At 44.2% G+C, this 18,673-nt stretch overlaps 1 protein-coding gene across 7 annotated transcripts in view; it reads right to left on the bottom strand.

Annotated features, from left to right (window-relative positions):
• Positions 1-18,673, bottom strand: part of EXTL3 (exostosin like glycosyltransferase 3) — a 162,661-nt gene that overhangs the window by 115,278 nt on the left and 28,710 nt on the right. Inside the window, exon 1 of one of the 7 annotated variants that reach the window (XM_030489620.1) lies at positions 17,445-18,172. The exons of the other annotated variants lie outside the window; for them this stretch is intronic. The gene's annotated coding sequence lies outside the window, so the exon portion shown is untranslated. Of the gene's footprint in view, positions 1-17,444; positions 18,173-18,673 lie in introns of those variants that run through there. 7 annotated transcript variants of the gene reach the window in all.

Here is an 18,673-nt window from a genome sequence, read left to right on the forward strand (position 1 = left end):
TGGCGTGTAGCCACATGGTGGGTCTTACAGAATCATAGAATGGTTTGGGTTGGAAGAGACCTTAAAGCTCATCCCGTTCCAACCCCCTGACATGGGCAGGGACACCTTCCACTAGACCAGGTTGCTCAAAGCTGTGTCCAACCTGGCCTTGAACACTGCCAGGGATGGGTCTTCTCCAGCAAATGGAAAGTGAGCCCCAACACAGAGCTTGTCACCATACCAACCACATGCGGAATCAACCAGTGAGCAAAGAAAAAAGAAAGCAGCCCTTCTAAAACAGGCACAATTTTCTCTTCCTCTATTCAGACGTTTCAGCAGTGCAGTTCACAGCCCAAGCCTGCAAAGCAGAAGCGGTGAGCAGCAGCACTGGGACACAAACAAGCATCTCCAAGTTGCCATGCCCGAACAACTCTGCCGCTCAAGACGTCGTGCAACCACACAGTGGCGTGTCGGGGACGGTGCCACTCAGCCACCCGGGATTGCACACCCAGCCACCACGTGCAAGAGTAATCCAATTTAGCAGTCGTTGCCCAACTTCAGCTGTCAAACCACAACCACGGTACATTTGCTGCTGCAGCATGCGCAGCAGTGAGCTTGCAAACCAGAGCTGTTCCTGTAGCAAAGCTATTTCCTCCCAGAGCCAAAGGTTCAAAATCAGAAATAGCAAATCCATAGCTCAGTGCCCAGCCGAGCCACACGCACCACCCCAGCTGTCACTCGCACAACCTCAACCACCAACTGAGAAATGAGGTGCCAGCGATACAAAGATTTTCGTTTCGGTGGCAGAAACTTCCAATCACTTGAGTTTTGCAATTTTGCAAAGGGAAAGAACATAACTGGAAATATTTCCCCTTGCAAACAGCTTCCTAACAGCTCCTGTTCTTAGCTGTACAATTCAAGACGATGTTAAATGTACTCATCACTTAGTTTTTCTTTTCCCCAAAAACACTATCATCACACACACACAGAGCCTGTGGCTTCCCCCGCTAAAGCTCAGGGTTTTCCCTTCACAAGAGTTCAGGTTTATGCACACCAAAACAGTCTGTTCAGCAGTCTTTTCTTACTGCCTTTTGTGAGAGGCTTCAGGCTACGATGAATGTGTAGAAATGCAAAGCAGAAGTCCACACAAAAAGAAGCTCGTGTGTGAGGTGGTTTTGTCTTAAAAAGAAGAGAGGCAGGAATGACTTATCACCTCACTAAAGAGTTCCAGGCTGCAGGTTTTATTAGATATATTTAAACACCAATGGTTTAAACAAAAAAAATAAAGAAATACAAAAATACAAAAAAACACCACCAAAAAGAAAAAGGGGGGTGGGGAGAAAAAGCAGCTATATTCTTAACATATGGTCCTGGATCAGTTACACAGATATAAACTAAAATAGGCATAGCAGATTCTCCAAGCACAGGCATGGAAATCATTTTAATGGTGCACATGACCTAGAAAATGTCAAGTAGTACTGCTCCACACAAAGGTTTGACAGAAATTAGCTACTGCCAGGCTGTGCCTTGTCCCGTCCCCTTGCATCTCGTACGCATGCATGTGTCACACATACTACAGAAATAGTAAGAGGGAGGAAGAGTAACTCCTGCTTGCTCCTAAGGAGCACGCACACGCACTCACAAACCCTTTCTAGCCTCTCTTCTAAGGAAAAGAATCTGGTCTCAGCACTGCCTGCAGACAGAAGGTCCAAACAAACGCTGAACTTCCCAGCACACCCTTATCTATGGCATCTCAGTGCTTGCTTGAGTGTGGCTTGGAAACACACTGACACTTGGTTTTTCACCACTCCTGCATGAGCATCTCGCCACACCTTGCAGTTAAGATATTTGTCCAAAGCTCATATTTGTTTTCTGACATCATTACACAGATGGAAGAGTTTGCAAGCTGTCCAAGGACGTAAAAAGGCAAGTCATGATGTATTTCCTTCCCAGTGGGGAAACTGAGGCACAAAAGAGGCATATTCTGCCTAAATTCATGTCCTATCTCGGTGATAAAACCGAGCTGATATCCCAGCCATCGGCCTCTTCACTATCAAGTGTCTCCTAGGGCACTGCTGCAGCCCAGTGTCATCCCAGGCAGCTCCCTCTTCATGCTGTGACCTCTATTCTGCAAAAAACATGCAGCTCCAACAAAAACTTAATTCAAAAATCACGAGTCACTGTATACAATTCTGGCGTGCCCAAAGCACAAGTTACTAATGTTAATTATATCTCCCGAGCCTAATGGCAATGATAAATTACAGCCACTCATACACGTGGACACTTTTACTAAACAAAACAAGGAGGCACACCCAGAGCAAGCATGTCTGCTAACCACTAAACACACATTTTGGTGCTGTACGTGGGCAGCAACTGTTGTCCGGAGTATTTTAACAGCAGGAACTGCACTGCTTGCTGTAGAAGGGAAGAAGAACAAAAAAAAAACAAACAAAAGAACACCACCACACCACCAAAAATCCTGAATACATTCCTCTTCATGGCCAAAGCCAGAGCATAAGAAACAAGCAATATAATTATTTCCACACAAGAATTTAAATACACTCAAGCACTCACACACACGGAAAGAAACAAGCCTCCAAACGCAGATTTGCAAAATAGTTCAAGGCCTCAACCTCCCCCAAGTCAAGAAGAGCAAAAACTACAGCTGAGCCAGCTGCAGGGCTGATGCACACTGCAGAGCCCACAGCATGCCCTCCTCTGCCCCGTTCCCTACCCCAGCACTAGCTGGTTCAAAATCAACCCACAACTCCCCTGCTCAGCATCCCAACAGCAGTGAGTGTGATATGTGCTGGCTCCATTTCAAACACTGGCTCCATTTCTGCCCCAAGCTAGTGACCCCCATCACAGCCTGCAGCAGTGCCTGCACACAGGCAGCACCCAGTGCAAGGCCTGCAGCAGCAAGTGCCCTCAATACTGCACATCCTTTAGTCCGTGTCCATGTTTCAGTATGCCTAAAGTTACCCTTTCTGGGTTGCATCAAGCACAAAGCCCCATCAAGTGAATGCTGGCTCACCCACCTGCCCAGAGATACTCCTCCACAAGAGGCACAGCATCCCCACCATCCCAAGGGGAAGCATTCAGCACATCCAGCCCAGGTTCCCCAGCTGGGATAGTGCTGGACCCAAAAATCCTTAAAAGCTGCAGGCAAACAAATCTTCAGCAGGAGCAAAGCCAAGCTCTTACCCCACCGTGCTTCTTCCAGATAGAGGAAGCATGGCTCGGACACACTCACTCTTCACCACAGACAAGTAAAAGCACTTTAAGGAGGGCTTTTTTCCCCTCCCTTCACTTTGTGTTAAAGGACTGAAGAATTTCCTTCGTGAATGCTCCCGACTGTGGCTCATGCTGAGTTATTTTTAAAAGCACAGAAGTAGATTTCCAAGAGTGTGAATGAGGAAATGCAAAGCTTTTATTAAGCAATAATAGCCCAGACAATGGTCACAATTTCCCAAGGGTTTGAACACCGCAGCTGACAATAAGCTTTATTCCTCCACAAAACCCCCTTCACTGGCTCAGAAGGTTTGCTTTGTATGACCCAGGCTCAAGTTAGGGAGTTAAAACAAAAAGCTCTATGGTAGTTTTCAGTGTGATTTCCTCCACCAATGCACGTCTGATCAGAGAGACAAAAATCACTGGGAAAAAGATATTTGTACTGTCTCGTTCCCTCCTTTGCTAGAGCAGTAAGACCCCACCAAGCTTCCTACCAGGACATCAACCCACCTATCTGGACCTTCTTCTTGAGGATGGATCACACTGACAAAATACCCAACCTTTCCAGGGTCAGGACAGCGAAACAAAGCCCTTCAACTTTCTTCCTTGATGTCTGAACCATCACACAATGATTTTCACTTAAATGGCCAGAAACATGCTTCAGACCTCAGACCTGCTACCACATAGGATAATTAGATCCAGTGACCACATCAGCTCTTCCTTCCTCTGAGAAAGAGGAAGTTGCAACTACAAGGAGCTTGTACAGCCTCCAAAAATACCCAATAGCCAAAGTCTGGCCTTGCGTAAACCACTTCTCACTCAATACAGTGTCATGGTTGGCCACAACCAATTACCATTACACCTAAACTACCTGGTCTAGCTATCCCTACACCTAGCAAAAGTAGCAGGCACTTCCGGGGCACGTAAATTTGATTGGTTCAAGATGTCTACTTAGGACAAGATGAACCGTGCTATAGAAAGGGGTGGTGTTTTTTGCTGACTATAAAGCAGATCTCAGAGGAAAAAAAACAAGGAAACTTTGTAGACAGCTAGACCTGTACAGAAGAGTCCCAGCCTCAATGTTTCCAACTCAAATGCTGCCCTCACCTTAAACAGCAAAGAGGCAAACACTGTAAATTCCTTAGTTCTTCAAACCAAAACCAGATTATTTCTATCTACCCACCATCTCTCTTCCTGGTCCCAGCAAAAGCATGGTGTGGCTGCACAGCAACGTCAGGTTATAACTAACCTCACAAACATGAAGCAAGCTTAGATTCAATCTGATCACTTCCCAAACTGGTCTACCACAGAGCCAGGAGACCACAGAACCTCTTTTTTCCAGCTTACCACAACTTCGAGGGGTTGTGAAAACATTTCCTAATCTTCTGTACTATATGTCAGTCAGTCTATAACCAAGAAAGTTTATGTGCCCAAAGCAGAAAATACTTCAACACCCTTCACAAATAGCTGCAACACTCCTGCTGCTGGTGCCCTCTCACCAACAGCCACCACAAGCTGCAGATGCAACACATTCCTGCCTGCTGCATCTCCTTCTCCTGCTCAGAGATGTTCAGACACTGGGAAATGGTTTCAAGTTTTCTACAACTTCCTAAGGGAGAGAGGAAAAAGGTGTTTAGAAGTTTTAATTCAAAAGATGCTTCAGCCCCTTCCCTTTTTCAACCCTGCCTGTGAAATCAGACATAAGACAATAGCCTTATAATCCTTTGTTGTTTTTACTGTAAACTTCAAGGTCTCTTGACCCAACGTAATCCCTCAACTTGGCTTAAAATGCTACTGAAAAATGATTAATAATTGGCTTGTCTGTAAAATGCTGTTCATGTTATATGTGCAAACCACTGCATACTCTGTCCACAAACGTATGTAGAAATTCAGGATGTGTTCAGAAAATGGATGTACTCAGAAATCGAGGATGCCAAACACAGCCAGATATTGCCATTTAGAGATTTCCCAGAAGCACTTTTTATGCAGCAATACCTGTAAATCAAAGCTTTTTATTTTCCACCCTAATAATCACTAGATTTGCCAGATTATCTAAAGATCCGTCTGATCATGACAAAGCTGTTGAACCTCATGCAGCTGCCTGAAATGCACGCTAAGGCAAAGAGCTTACTCGTAACACCAAACAATAAACACAGCCCCTTCAGTGCTCACTTCCAAGTAGCAAAACACTCTGGGATGAGGAAAGAGCCCATCACAGCAAGGAGTGGCCACAGGTGACAAACACGCACACCAGCAGCTGCTGCTTGGCACACGACCCATAGTCTCCATCTAACCAAGTGAGGCACAGAGGCAGACTGCAGTCAGTGCTTCATCTGCGGTCAGCAAGAACCAAAGACACTGGAACAGCATGAGGAAGACAGACAGCAGAACTTAAAAAGGCAGCCCTGACAGCAAGCATAGCTTCAACTGACAAGCTGTATTTGCAAGGCCAGACTCCAAATATGCTCCTCAGTATCCAAGTGTTAAGCAACACACCTAAGTGTTGCTTAAAGCCATACCATGATAAGGAATTGGGTATCATCCGGCTGAACAGCTAATCCTGGCCAGATGCTAAAACTACCAGTAATAAGTTGTTCATATACCCTACACCATTCAGGGCCCTGCATGCCCCTGTGAAAATGGTTTGAGAGGTTCCTTGCAGTCCCGAATCCATTTGCCAAATGATACCGCATTTTTGGTTCAGGAGAAAGCAGATCACAGCCCACCTCATTGCTGAAAAGCCTTTTCATTGCTATCTTTACAAATCATGTTATGCAACAGGTAATTCACTCCTACAAATGTAGGAGCAAAAATGCCCTTCAGCATTAAGAACAATTCTAGATTACTATAATCTTAATAGAAATAAGATCATGGAGATTTTATTATACGACTCTGCAAGTTACTTAAATCAAGCAAAAAAGTACAAGGTTAAATTAAGACACTTTTTTCCTGCTCTACCCTTCATGCTTGCCTGTGAGTCCACACAACATCATCAAATACAGTTGTGAACTTTCAGATCCTGCATAACAGCTATTTTTGACCTACAGAAGATCCAAGCACGTACCTCAAAAAGTATGTGCCAAGGATAAGTTACTCCAGGTGCTTTAAGAGACACTGCTCTCAAGAAAGTGGTGACAGATACCACCTTTGGAAAGATTCAGGACTGTGTTGTACTGAGCCTTCATTGCACCAGTGAACTTTACAGTAATATGATAAATATCTTCGCATATAATGAATTTGCTGTATTACATTTGCTGTCTGGGCTACCAAAGATCATCTAGGAACTGATCAGTTGTAGGTATAAAGCTCCCACGGAGCTCAAAGCTATGATGGAGATCCTACTGCCTGCACCAGAACTGCAGCAAAAAGCTGGGAGGGTGAAGAATAAAAAAAGGTGTATTTAAAAAACACCGACAACTGATGACCTCACAATTTACATCAGCTTCCACATATTCACAGCACCAGCAGCAAGATCTCTGCAGTCACTCAAGCTGGACTGGTCCTGAAGCTGCATCTTTACTGTTTGAATCCCAAGATTCATTTACACCAGCAACAAACCTCTCAAAGACAACCTCAAAAAACTCACAAGCATCCCAGGAGCTGGAAAGACAGGCTGCACAGTAGCTCTGAAACACAAGGGAAGTTGTGTGTTTTAGGCCCAGTTCCACCATCAGCTCATTCAGATGACTCATATGACTTCAGACACCTCTTTGCATCTCCATTTCTTCACCTGCTTGGAGGTATCAGTGCTTTGTCATTCTGCAGTGGCATCTCAAAAAAAACCCAAACAAAACAATAAAACTAAAGCAGACAACTTCATGTGTGGGGTATCTCCTCAACCCAAGGAAAGGAGATGCTATGGTCTTTTTCTGGATATCCTTATCTCTGCAGTGGCTAAAGGCATCCATAGAACACATGAAGCCAGCAGATACCAGTGTCTGCTGATCTAGGCAGAAACCTCAGCCAGGCAGATTGTCTCATTTTTTTGGATCTCATTTTCAACAGATTAAATAAAATTATCCCAGGGGGTTGGCAATGGACCAGAACGCAGGAGATCACTTCAAGATATCTGTAATAGCACGCAGTTAACAACAACTCCTCAATTTTGTCTTATGACCTCACTCATTAGGAAGAGTTTTATCACCCTTCAATAACATCTTTACAAACACTCCCCCCCGCATCTCTGCCAAGTCTTTCCTTACGGCCATTATAAGCCTGAGGCTTCTCTTTCCTCCCCTTGAGATGGAGTCAAGGTAAGATCTTAATTTCCTCTACCATCTGCAATGAAAGTGCCTATACACACATGCCAAACAAGCTGGAATTACACCATTAATTTCAGCTTAGTCAGCTAACACACTACAGACTAAGTCAATACTTGACAGATGTTTAGCAAGGACTACAATTCATGTAAATTCAGTGCATTGCGCCCACAGGAGCTGATTATACTGAAGGAGGAGAGAGAGTAGGACACGATGCTTGGGATTTGGGGGACAAACACTAGATAATCACAAACTTCTTTCAGCTGGAGAGCTCCTGTTGTCAAGAAAAAGGGGGTTGGAGGAATAGAAGGAGCCCTGTCTCGAGATCAGTCCTCCAAACCAGGCCTGCTTCACAAGAAACAACCAGCCTTCCTGCAAACAGCACTATGTGCGAGTGAGAACATCTCATCTTTCAGAGAGGCAGGGTTGCTAAGGCAATCACACAAAAGGCCTGTTGTCTGCACCACTCCACAGTTTCTCAGCACATCCCCATCACTATATGAGCTGCTATAGGGCAGCTCAGCCCATACAAGAAGCTAAATACAGTCTCCATCGCAAAACCATGCATCTCTGCAGCAGTTCTTAAGAGCAGTTAATGTTTTCTTGTATCTTCACAGCTGCTCCACAGCTGGCAGAGAACAGGGAAATTCTGAGGAAAGGGATTTATGTGAAAATAATGCCAAAGAGGAGGAAGTCGCAGTCAGAAAGCAGAGCGTGAGAGATAAAATAATTATAGACAGAACAGATGAAGCTCAGCTTCACCATAAATTTCTACCAGCCCACTACTGTTACTCTTAGTTTTCAATAGCAACCATGAAAAAAAAAGAAGAAACCATCAACTGCAGGACAGTCTCTCAGCCTCCCACCCCTTTCTGCGATTTTTCACAGCTTCTGAAATGCAGTTATTTAAAACGAGCACATCCCAGCAGATATCAATGCTGTGAGTCAGCAACGTCTCTTCGCAGATGTGATCTCTCCCCAAAGTGACTGTTTTCCCAAGCACCGTCTCCAGGCCAAGCGCGGCATCAGCACAACTCGCTCTGAATTTTCTGCCAGCACTGTTTAGAAGAAAAATTGCTGAAACCACCCAGCATGCCAAGTTGGTTAATGACACCGTGAAGAAATTGGTTCACCCCAGATTGTGTCAACTTTTAAAAGGCAGCTGATCCAAGTTAGAAAACTGAATTTTTGCTTTTCGATATAGAAAGCTAGACAAGATAGAAGCAACCATGTCTGGGCTGCATCACCAGCAGCATCGCCAGCAGGTCGAGGGAGGGGATTCTCCTCCTCTACTCCACACTGGTAAGACCCCCCTGCAGTCCTGCATCCTGCACTGGGGCCCTAACATAAGGAGGATGTGGAGCTGTTGGAGTGAGTCTAGAGAAAGCCACAAAGTTGCTCCAAGGGCCAAAGCTCCTCTGCTATGGAGACAGGCTGAGAGAGCTGGGCTTGTTCAGCCTGGAGAAGAGAAGGCTCCAGGGAGACCTTAGAGCAGCTTCCAGTGCCTAAAGGGGGAAACAAGAAATCTGGAGGGGTTTTGACAAGAACCTGTAGGGACAGGACAAGGGGAATAGATTTAAATTGACAGAGGGGACAGTTAGATCAGATCTTAGGAAAAAGTTGTTCCCTGTGAGGGTCATGAGGCGCTGGCACAGGTTGCCCAGAGAAGCTGTGGCTGCCCCATCCCTGGCAGTGTTCAAGGCCAGGTTGGACGGGGCTTGGAACAATGCGCTCTAGTGGAAGGTGTCCCTGCCTGTGGCAGGGGTTGGAACTAGATGGGCTTTAAGGTCTTTTTCAACCCAAACCATTGTATGATTCCATGAATTCCTTTTAACTGCCACTTTAATTTTTCATGATAGCATCTTCTTCTCTCTATCATCACAGGCAGATACTAAAGCTTCTGGATCTCTCTAACCCTGTTGCATGTGCTGGTTCATCCTGCTAGTTGGCAAAGTTCTTTGTTTACACAAGACCTGGGAAATGGTGTCAAAATAGAAGATTAAAGGAGTATGTCAGTGAAAAATCCCAATAAACAGAACATTGAGGCGTGGGGGGAAGTACTGATACAACCTCCCTCTTACACAACCAACCACAGTTAGTCCCCTCCTGTCAGTAGATATGAAGCATTACACAGTCAGAGCTACTACTGGCAGAGAAAGCTGCTCATAAAAAAACAAAGCTACACGCGTGAAAATGAAGTGTTCCTTGTTTTGTACATAACTGGGAGAGTAGTGTCCAAATACCAAGTAAACAGTCACACCAGCTGCAGAGCATGGAGCCTTCCACCCGGCAGTGTCCATGGGACCTTGCAAGGAGACAATCCTGTGGGCAAAAGGAAGGTGCCTGCAAATACACCAGATACAAAATCAGAAGCAACACTGCTTTGCAGTGCTGCAGCTCACTGAAGGGATGGGTTTGGTTTTAACTCAGTCACGGAGTAACTAAAACCAAAGATACATAAAAGTTTATAACAACATTTTTTCTCACCCCTGGACAAACTCTGTAGCTGCAGAAGCTGAAGGAAATGCTGCACCACCAGCAGTGAACATGTATGTACCCTGCATTTGAAAGCACAAAGAACAAAGGTCTGCTGAATCTGGGAATTAGAAAGCCTGACAGGTTTAACTTTGGTTTATGCCCTGGCAAATTAGCTACTGTTTAAACATGGAGATTGGGCATTACATCATCTGTTTGCAACGGATTTTTTTCAGGGTTTTTTTTCAAGTTAAAAACCATTCTTGTGTTCACAGCTTGAGGAACGTCGCTCATTCCCCACAGACTCAACAAAATGAAGGTGTGGATCAAACTTTTTGCAGGAGCCCTGCAAGCAGGGAAGCACACACCTAAACTGCTCTGCAAGTTCAAACAGTAGATGATCTTATCTGGAATGTAGCAGGAAATACAGAGAGCCCCTCAGGTTTGTCTATTCTGATTCAGGGATGAAAAGCCTGCTTTTGTCAAGTTACAATGTGCAAAAACTAGCCTGATTAGGGGCCGAAATCACACATGCTTCTGCTCACCCCCCTCGAGTGCAGTGTGGATTTAAGACATGCGGTTGGGTCCCATTCCATTCTTCCACTCATTTCTGTCATGAATATTTGTTATTCTGTGCAAGTAACTCCAGCATCTCAGTCTTCCTCAATACCATGCTGCCTTAGTGGATCAGACAGAGGCGGGGAAGGATCAGCTGCACACAGAGCTACCAGAGATACTTTTGGTATCTGTGCTCTTGATTCAGCTTGGACACCCATTTTGGAAGCTTCCTTTCCCTTGAGACACAGAGACCTCAGCGCAATTTTGTTTCTAAAAGCTTGGCAGAACCCTAATATTGCAGCACCTGCTCTTGGGCATTTGTTTCACAGAGCTTTCTGTGGTGCATTTGAAGGACGAGGCTCCCACAGCCTCTCCAAGCACAGGTTTGGAAAGCACACAGTGCAATGGGCTATCACGTGGAAGCCTGTACTTGAACACTGAGTTGATCTGAGAGATTTCACACAATCTGTTTCTCTGACCCTTTGATCTCAAGATTTTAGAGAGGAAAGAGGAAGAAAGCCAGAAGAGAATTTCAAAAGGGTAAAAGGAAGAACCATTGGTCTCACCCCTGAGAAGAGCAGGTTTCACACAGACACACAGTTTGTGTGGAATGAAGCCCTCTCAGATGTTTGACATTTTCCTACATACCGAACCCACAGTGGGCTGTGACCACAATCCAATGACACGAAGGAAAGAGATTTCACACAACTTTTGCTAAAACTTTGTAAAATTAAGGAACACCCTATTTTTTGTCCTTAATCCAGTAAGGTTCTAAGAACTAATCACATTACAACCTCTGAAGCTAAAACAAAAACAAAATACCCAAAACAAAACCAAACTCAAACTCCAAACAAAACCCAACAAGCCATAGCTTTTTCATCACTATGCCTCGGAACATTCAAAAACACAGTGAGAATTTCTCCTTAGATTAAACAAAAAAGAATACAGCACTATTTTGAAATAACCCCATGGACAAGTAATTCTGGCTCAAAAAAGCCGAAAACAAAAACCCAAACAAAAATCCCAACCTCCCCAACCCAAAGTTTCAGAAAACTACATTTGTGGAAGTCCTGTTACAGACAGCTTAACCTTTAAAAAAGCCAGAAGTGTATCGCACACAGAAGAATAAGCTTTGCTGTCAGAATGTAATTAAAACAAATCCAAACCAACTCAATTCTGCTCTGTATCAAGATAGCCAGAAGCTGATCTGGGAGAAAGTCAAGCAAACAAATTTTCTCTCAGAGATTCCAAAAGGTCACTGCAAACAATTACTAAAATGCAATACTGAAAACAACATAAGCCAATTCTTTCTGTTTCAATTTAACAGAATCTCTTTACTGTTCTAGTTATTACTTGGAAAGAGCAGTAATTCCAAGGATTGCATAGCCAGTTAAATAATTATCTAAATACCAAGGAACGATTAAAACTGCATTTCAAAGCAAGCAGGCTACACAATTGTGTGTTTCCTCTTCCTCTCCCTCTGATTTTGTATAATACGGTTCCCAAAACAGATCTCATCTGCTGTTAAACTTGGGCCAGAATGAAGACATTCCTTCCCATGTATGGGAAATAAGGGAGATAATTTCACTTCTCCTAACAAAAGTCATAGCAAGAAGGCCTCAGAGTAAAGAGGCATGCAATAAAAAGAAGCGCCAAAGTCTGACCAGATTTGTACCAATACCACGTCTTTCCTGTTGTCTCCCTACCAAGCAGCCTTCAAAATGGGGCATTTTCTTCTTTCAGTGCAACTCCAGCCCCGTCAGCAGAACTGCATGTGTCAGCACAATCCTCAGCTTCACCCAGCAGCACACAGGGGCTGAAAAATGAGCATCCTACTTCAGTGACCTTCATAGTCATACACAATTATTCTTGTCCCTTCAGCATGTTCATTTATGACAAGTCCTCCCTCTTCATTAAATCCCGCTGAGCAGATTCCAGATTTGCAGTAAAGACAGAAGAGCTCTGGGGCAGACCTCTGACACAGCACAGCACCTGTGTCACTGTCCCATGACCTGTTCTAAGCCTCACAAAGCTCAGGCACTGCTGTTGCTGCCAGGGGATGAGGCACATGTAGGCAATTCCTTCCCCAAGTAGCAGGTACCCATCCAAACCATCCCCTACAGCAGCTAGAAATATAAACAGGCTACCTCCTACCAGGTATTTACCCCTTGTAGCCTTGGGACAGCAAAATACAGAGTATCAGAGCCGCATAAAAATCTCAGAATTGAGATATTCCCTGCCAAGTGAGCAAGTCTCCTCCTTGGGCACTGTCTGTTCCTCACATCTTGGAGAGCCAGGCTGGCCAACCTGGCCTTGAACACTGCCTGGGATGGGGCAGCCACAGCTTCTCTGGGCAACCTGTGCCAGGGCCTCAGCACCCTCACAGGGAACAACTTCTCGCTGTTATCTAATCTAAATAGACCCTAAGACAGTAAACTAACAGTAAGAAAAGGGGAAAAGGTGTGGCATATGCACAGACTCAGGTCAGTGAGGATACTGAGACAAACTTTATTACAATCAAGCCGCTTTTACTCCCTCATTCGGTACTTTCCCAACAAGCATGAGCATGCCATGCTCCATTTCATTAGATTCTGTGAAAATCCCATCGGTTAAACACGCGCACAATAGTCCAATGACAATGTTGATCACACGCTGTTCACACGACGACAGTTCAGTCTTCTTGCTTCACATTTTGCTACATTCCCTGACCTTCGACTAACATTCTTTGTTACATTTCCTGTACTTCAACATCCTGGCTTATCGGCCCAAGGCTTGTTTGGTAGCAAGGCCTCAGAGCTTGTATTGAGAGTGTTGCTCAAGCTCATCATGCAGATCCTGTCACCTTCACCTCCCACAAGAAGGGTTGCCTAGAAACTCCTCCCCCCATCCTAAGAGAATTCCCACTTCCCCCCAAAACCCACATGCAGTTTGCTGTTCAATTATCAAACTGAACTACTTCACTGAGGCATCATACAAATGACAGCAACTGCAGAGCTGAGAGAGGGAAAGGGACCAAGGCCATCCCTTCCAGCAACATGCTATGAAATCAGTTCAATCATGTCACAAACCTCAAACACAAAGATCAGTATCAATCAGCACTGGGCAGTACTTCCCCGCATCCAGAAGCTATGTGATACACTCAGATATCATGGAAACATTAATCTTTTTCCTAAAGATTTATAAAGCACAGAAGCAGGAAAAGGTGACAAAAGAACTTGGCTATAATCCCCTCTCTCCCCAGAAGGCTCCATATAAACATATAAATAGTCCATACACTGTACGAGTTAACACAGAGCTCCCTCAGTACGCAAACAGCTTTTGGTAAACAGGCTAAGAATAGGTACAGGGACAGCAAAGCATCCAAGCGAGACACCCCTGCAAAGCAGCACAAAGCTCTCAAGGAACATTTGCAATACTGCTTTTGCTTTAATCAGTTTGAAGAAGATGAAATTCACTTCGGTTCTTTTTATAATACCTACTCTATTACATTTGTCAAACAGCTGCCACTTTCTGTCCCCAGTATAGCTGCTTTCAGTGGTAACCAAAAGGCTCGCCGTGCCTGCACATGTATTATAGATCAGAGATGCATATTAAAACAGACTCGAGATCTGTCTAGAGATTACATGTCACTCCTTCCAAGTCAGTGGAATTCTACAGAGATGCAAGTCACAGCAAAGCCTGGGTCATACTTGTGTAAACTACTCCAGGAGATGCTCTTGGCCTTGCTGCCTGAAAAACACCATCTGAAATACAACCTCAGCAAGACAGACTCATGCAAAAACATCTTTCCCGACATCTCCTTCAACAAGGAAGAAATAATTGTGTTGCTTGGCCTTTCTAATCAAAATCTCATTGTCCTGGCAATATAAAAGCCGTCTCCAGAGAGACAGCAGGTCTGACTCCTGAGGGGGGTTGGGGGGGAGTTAGCTTCTGTACAAAAGCCTTGAGATACCTGCCAGCTCCATCTCAATCGTTACTCTTAACTAACTACACCCTTGGGACACTTGCAAAAGGCTTGGTGCTATTCATCACTGCCACAAAGTAAAAACAAAGTCAGAATACCCTGGAGGCAAACGTGATAAACCAACTGCAAGATTTGTTTGAATGTTTTTCTTATTATGTTCATTAAATCTTGGGTTTTGCTAAGAATTCTAAGATTACCATCAACAGTAACACTTTGCAGATGGTACCAATTCACAGCTTTCTCATGAAGAAAGGTAGCCTCAAACCTGCTTAATAGCTACAAGGTGTAAGAAGTTTGCAGGCTATGACAGAGCCCAACAGCAAAACACCAAAGAGCTTCTGGATTCATCAAATTCCACCTGCTCTGCAAGAAAGGAACTGTGTTAGAATCTACTCCATGTTCTACTTTTAGTGATCAGTGAAGTAACAACCACACAGAACTGTTTTTAAAGATCATGACAAGGACAGCTCTTGCCTTCCTCCAGGTCCTTGGTTTTGTTTCCTGACACACAGTTGAGAACTCGCAAGGAAAGGCTCAACAACAGCTAATTGTCAGACACCACAGTAATTAGTGGCAATTTTCCAACACATCCATCTCTGGCTGGATTTCCAATAGCTGGCTCCTCCTCAATCTCCACATTAAAATGAAGGTACGCAAGGTAGGCAGCACATTCATTTACAAGCACCAAGGTCTTCCCAGGAGAGACACCTCAGAAAAGAGATATCCTAGCTAACCAATGCATGGGTTGGGTTTTTTCCTTCCCACCTGCTACAGGATTATCTTTATTAATTATTGGAGATCGATGTTACCTGTTCCCTGACATACATTATTAAATGGATGATGCGTTTCTGGGAGACAGTGGGCTCCTGTATCACATGTTATCTCTGGCCAGCAAATTACCTCTAATGAAGAAGATGAGATCACACTGTCCTGTCTTCTGCCCACCTGTGGGTTACACATCACAGCTTTGATGTTACTACTCCACTTATACCAAAGGTTTCCAGCCTATTTTATTTGCAGACCCTTACAACTTTCCCTGCAGACAGAAAGGCTCCAGTAACAAATCCAGGACTGCTTTGCTTAGACTTTATAGACCCTTAGGAAGAGACTCACACCACTGCTCTATATATTTAGGCTCTGTTCTCAACTCTGAGGCTCCCCACTTGTTTGGCAGCTCTTCTCGTCGCAAGCTCTGATGCTTCCATGCCAACCTTTTCCAGGCACCATCTGCATGTCAGCAGTACTCCACAGCATATACTCCACTCAACACCAACACAATCCAGAACACATCACTTCCCACTAAGTGCCCACATAGAGCAGACCTGCAATATAATTACTTCCTCCTGCCCATAATAGAAACACTAAGACGTGTACAAATTTCATCCCAACGCACTCCTGCATTACATACGATGCGGAGGCATTTAATCAAGGGAGGATAAAAGATAAGTCTTTCCCACAGTGACGTGCTTAATTCCATCATATTCAAATCTGGCCCCAGAAGGTGGGGTACATACAGGATAGGAAAAAGAAAAGCTTATCCTCACACTGATAATTGAGGCGCGTTGACGGGACGACGTAACAGAGGGTGTCGATGGTTTTAATTGTACTGCCTTTATGTAAGCAAAGGACCCAATTCCCACAGTAAGCTGCCAAATTTGAATTCATCATCTATTTGACTGGTCTTAGAAAGTACTCAACGTCTCAAGAAGTGTCCCTTTAGGAAGGCAACACATACACAGAATAACAAATCTCCTGCTCCACAGCATTTTGACTTTCAAATAAATGTACTTCACTTCCAGATGAATTCATAGATGACCAATATACTGGCATAGATTTGAGATGACCACATAGCTCCACAATCCTTTCATGTTACACAGAAGGGCTAGCACAAAACACTAAGCAAGCTCATCCTACAGAGTCAGATGTCAGAATATACAGTTTGGCACAGCAACACTCATACCAAAACACAATAGGAACAGGAACAAACCTCAGGCTATCTGCATTGCCACTATCCCTAAGCAGAAAGTCAGATAAGATGATACCTGCAAGTATTTTGAATCATGAGAGAATGCACTTTATGAAACCAGACAGATAAAAGGCTAACCAGCTGGAAACTGGACATAAAAAAGGAAATTTAAATGTTACTTGTGCAGTGGAAAATGTTATTAGCATTTTGCATTACAGAAACTTGGGGGTTTCTTCATGTTTGTGCGTTAATCCCATGTTCTGCTGCTACTCTCAGGCAGCCATTTGCACTAGAAAAGTGACAATTTTTTTTTAATGCACCAAAATTCATGGGTAGGGCATAGGCAGAGAAAACACACACCCCCAATGCCAGGCAACAAGATGCCAAGCATTTAAGAAACTGACTGTAAGAGCAGAACTTCTGAGCCACATTAAAACACACACCTTATTAAAAAAAAAAAAATCTCTCCCTTACATCCATTAGTGGCTACAGATGGTTTGGAGTTTCAGGGTTCCCTCCCACCTGACAAACATAAAGGATTGATTTGCTGGATTTATGAGTCTCCATTTTCTCTGCTCCACTTCATTTTAATCAATGAGAGACAGGTCACTTTGTAGTGTTATTGGTTGTGTCAACATAGCCCTGAAAAACCAATGTCCACTCACCACGTTAGCAGGGACAGATGCCAGCAGAGGGAGCACAGCAAACCTACGCATTTCTGATACGAAAGGCTTCGGTATCTTAAACTTCTTCAGCAAACACTAAATAAAAAAGTAAAGCTATTTGAACTTGCTTTTAAATCGCTATAGTCTTGATAGGAATGTCCAGCAAGTCAATGCAGAAGCTACAAAATGGTCTTTCAAATCCATTTGTGATAGATTAGCCAGTCCTCTCAACTGCTCTTGCTGGTAACAGACATCAATTAACTAATAGCAATGATTTCACAAAAATAGGATTTCAATTTGCACTTCAAAACTGGCCCTGCAGCTGCTGCGTAACAACATCAATGCACCTGGTGGGCCGGCGCTCGAGGCTTCCTACGCCCAGGCAATCCAGGCATCGATTAGCTGTGAGCCATGGAGCTGTACACACTTCTGTCTTTATCCTCCCTAAAAAACCCCAAAATGGCCCTGCACCTCTTCTCAGGCAACATCCACCACCATCATTTGCATCTGACAAACAGCCTCTACACTGCAGGAGCCAAACTCAACCACCACAATCTCCAGTAAATAGCACTTTCAAGTATTCTCCAAGAAGAAAACTACAGGCTCTTTGCTTTAGACACACCTAGAGAATGCGTCTAAATTGCAGCCACAGAACTGCAAGCATATCATGCTAGCTTTAGTCCAACAGCACAGCCTATGTAGCATGGGTTATAGGAGAGAGCTGCAAGTCCCAGCTGTGCCCCCCAAATCCCATGGGAATGCTTCCTCTACTGCCTAGCCACATGCTAGCAGAGATATGCCTACCTGTACTAAAATAGCACTTATCTAAATACGCCTATGAGTATCCCTTGCTTTTTTTTCTTTTTTTACAAGGAAGCAAACAAAAACCTCACACATTTTGCTTGTTGGGTGGTTAAGGCATAGGAATCCCAGCCTGAGTTAAGATTCATTTGCTATGGTACCAACAAAAAGTCCACCTCAAGTTAAAACCCCAGAGCTGGGAACTACTTCAAAATGTTCACACTCTGTTCCTGCCCTAAAAAAAGGAGGTTTTAGCACAGAGCACAGGTAGAGATGTGAGACAGTAGTACTGGCAAAACCTATCTGCTGGTGAGGCAACAGGAGGCAGTGATCAGGAGGTCCCTTCCCATTCCGTGTTTTTGTGAGGTTTCCAAAACAGAAAAACTGCCTCTGGACTAGGGACTAATTCACATTTGACTGCTGTGATCCTGGCTGCAAACAGTTAGTATATACTGTTAATTGCATGTCCCACCTCAGTGAAATCATTATTGTGGGCAGGGGGAAAGTACCCTGGGAAAACTGGCAAGGCAGCTGGGAGAAGTGATAGGAGTCAAACGGCACAGAAAACAAGTCAGGCAGCAGAGACTGAAAGGAAAAAAGAGAACAAATACAGCCAGGAGGAGAAAGACAAACTCTAAAAACCTAAGATGATAGTGTCGTGGCATTTTAAGACATGATAGTCATGGAAAGCAGGCTCCAGGTAGGCTCTGGCTCCACACACACAAGCAAGCTCTGGGAATGCATCAAAACAACATTCAACTCATCGGTGAACAGT

This window comes from Strigops habroptila, chromosome 6, assembly GCF_004027225.2.
Source record: "Strigops habroptila isolate Jane chromosome 6, bStrHab1.2.pri, whole genome shotgun sequence".
NCBI lineage: Eukaryota > Metazoa > Chordata > Aves > Psittaciformes > Psittacidae > Strigops > Strigops habroptila.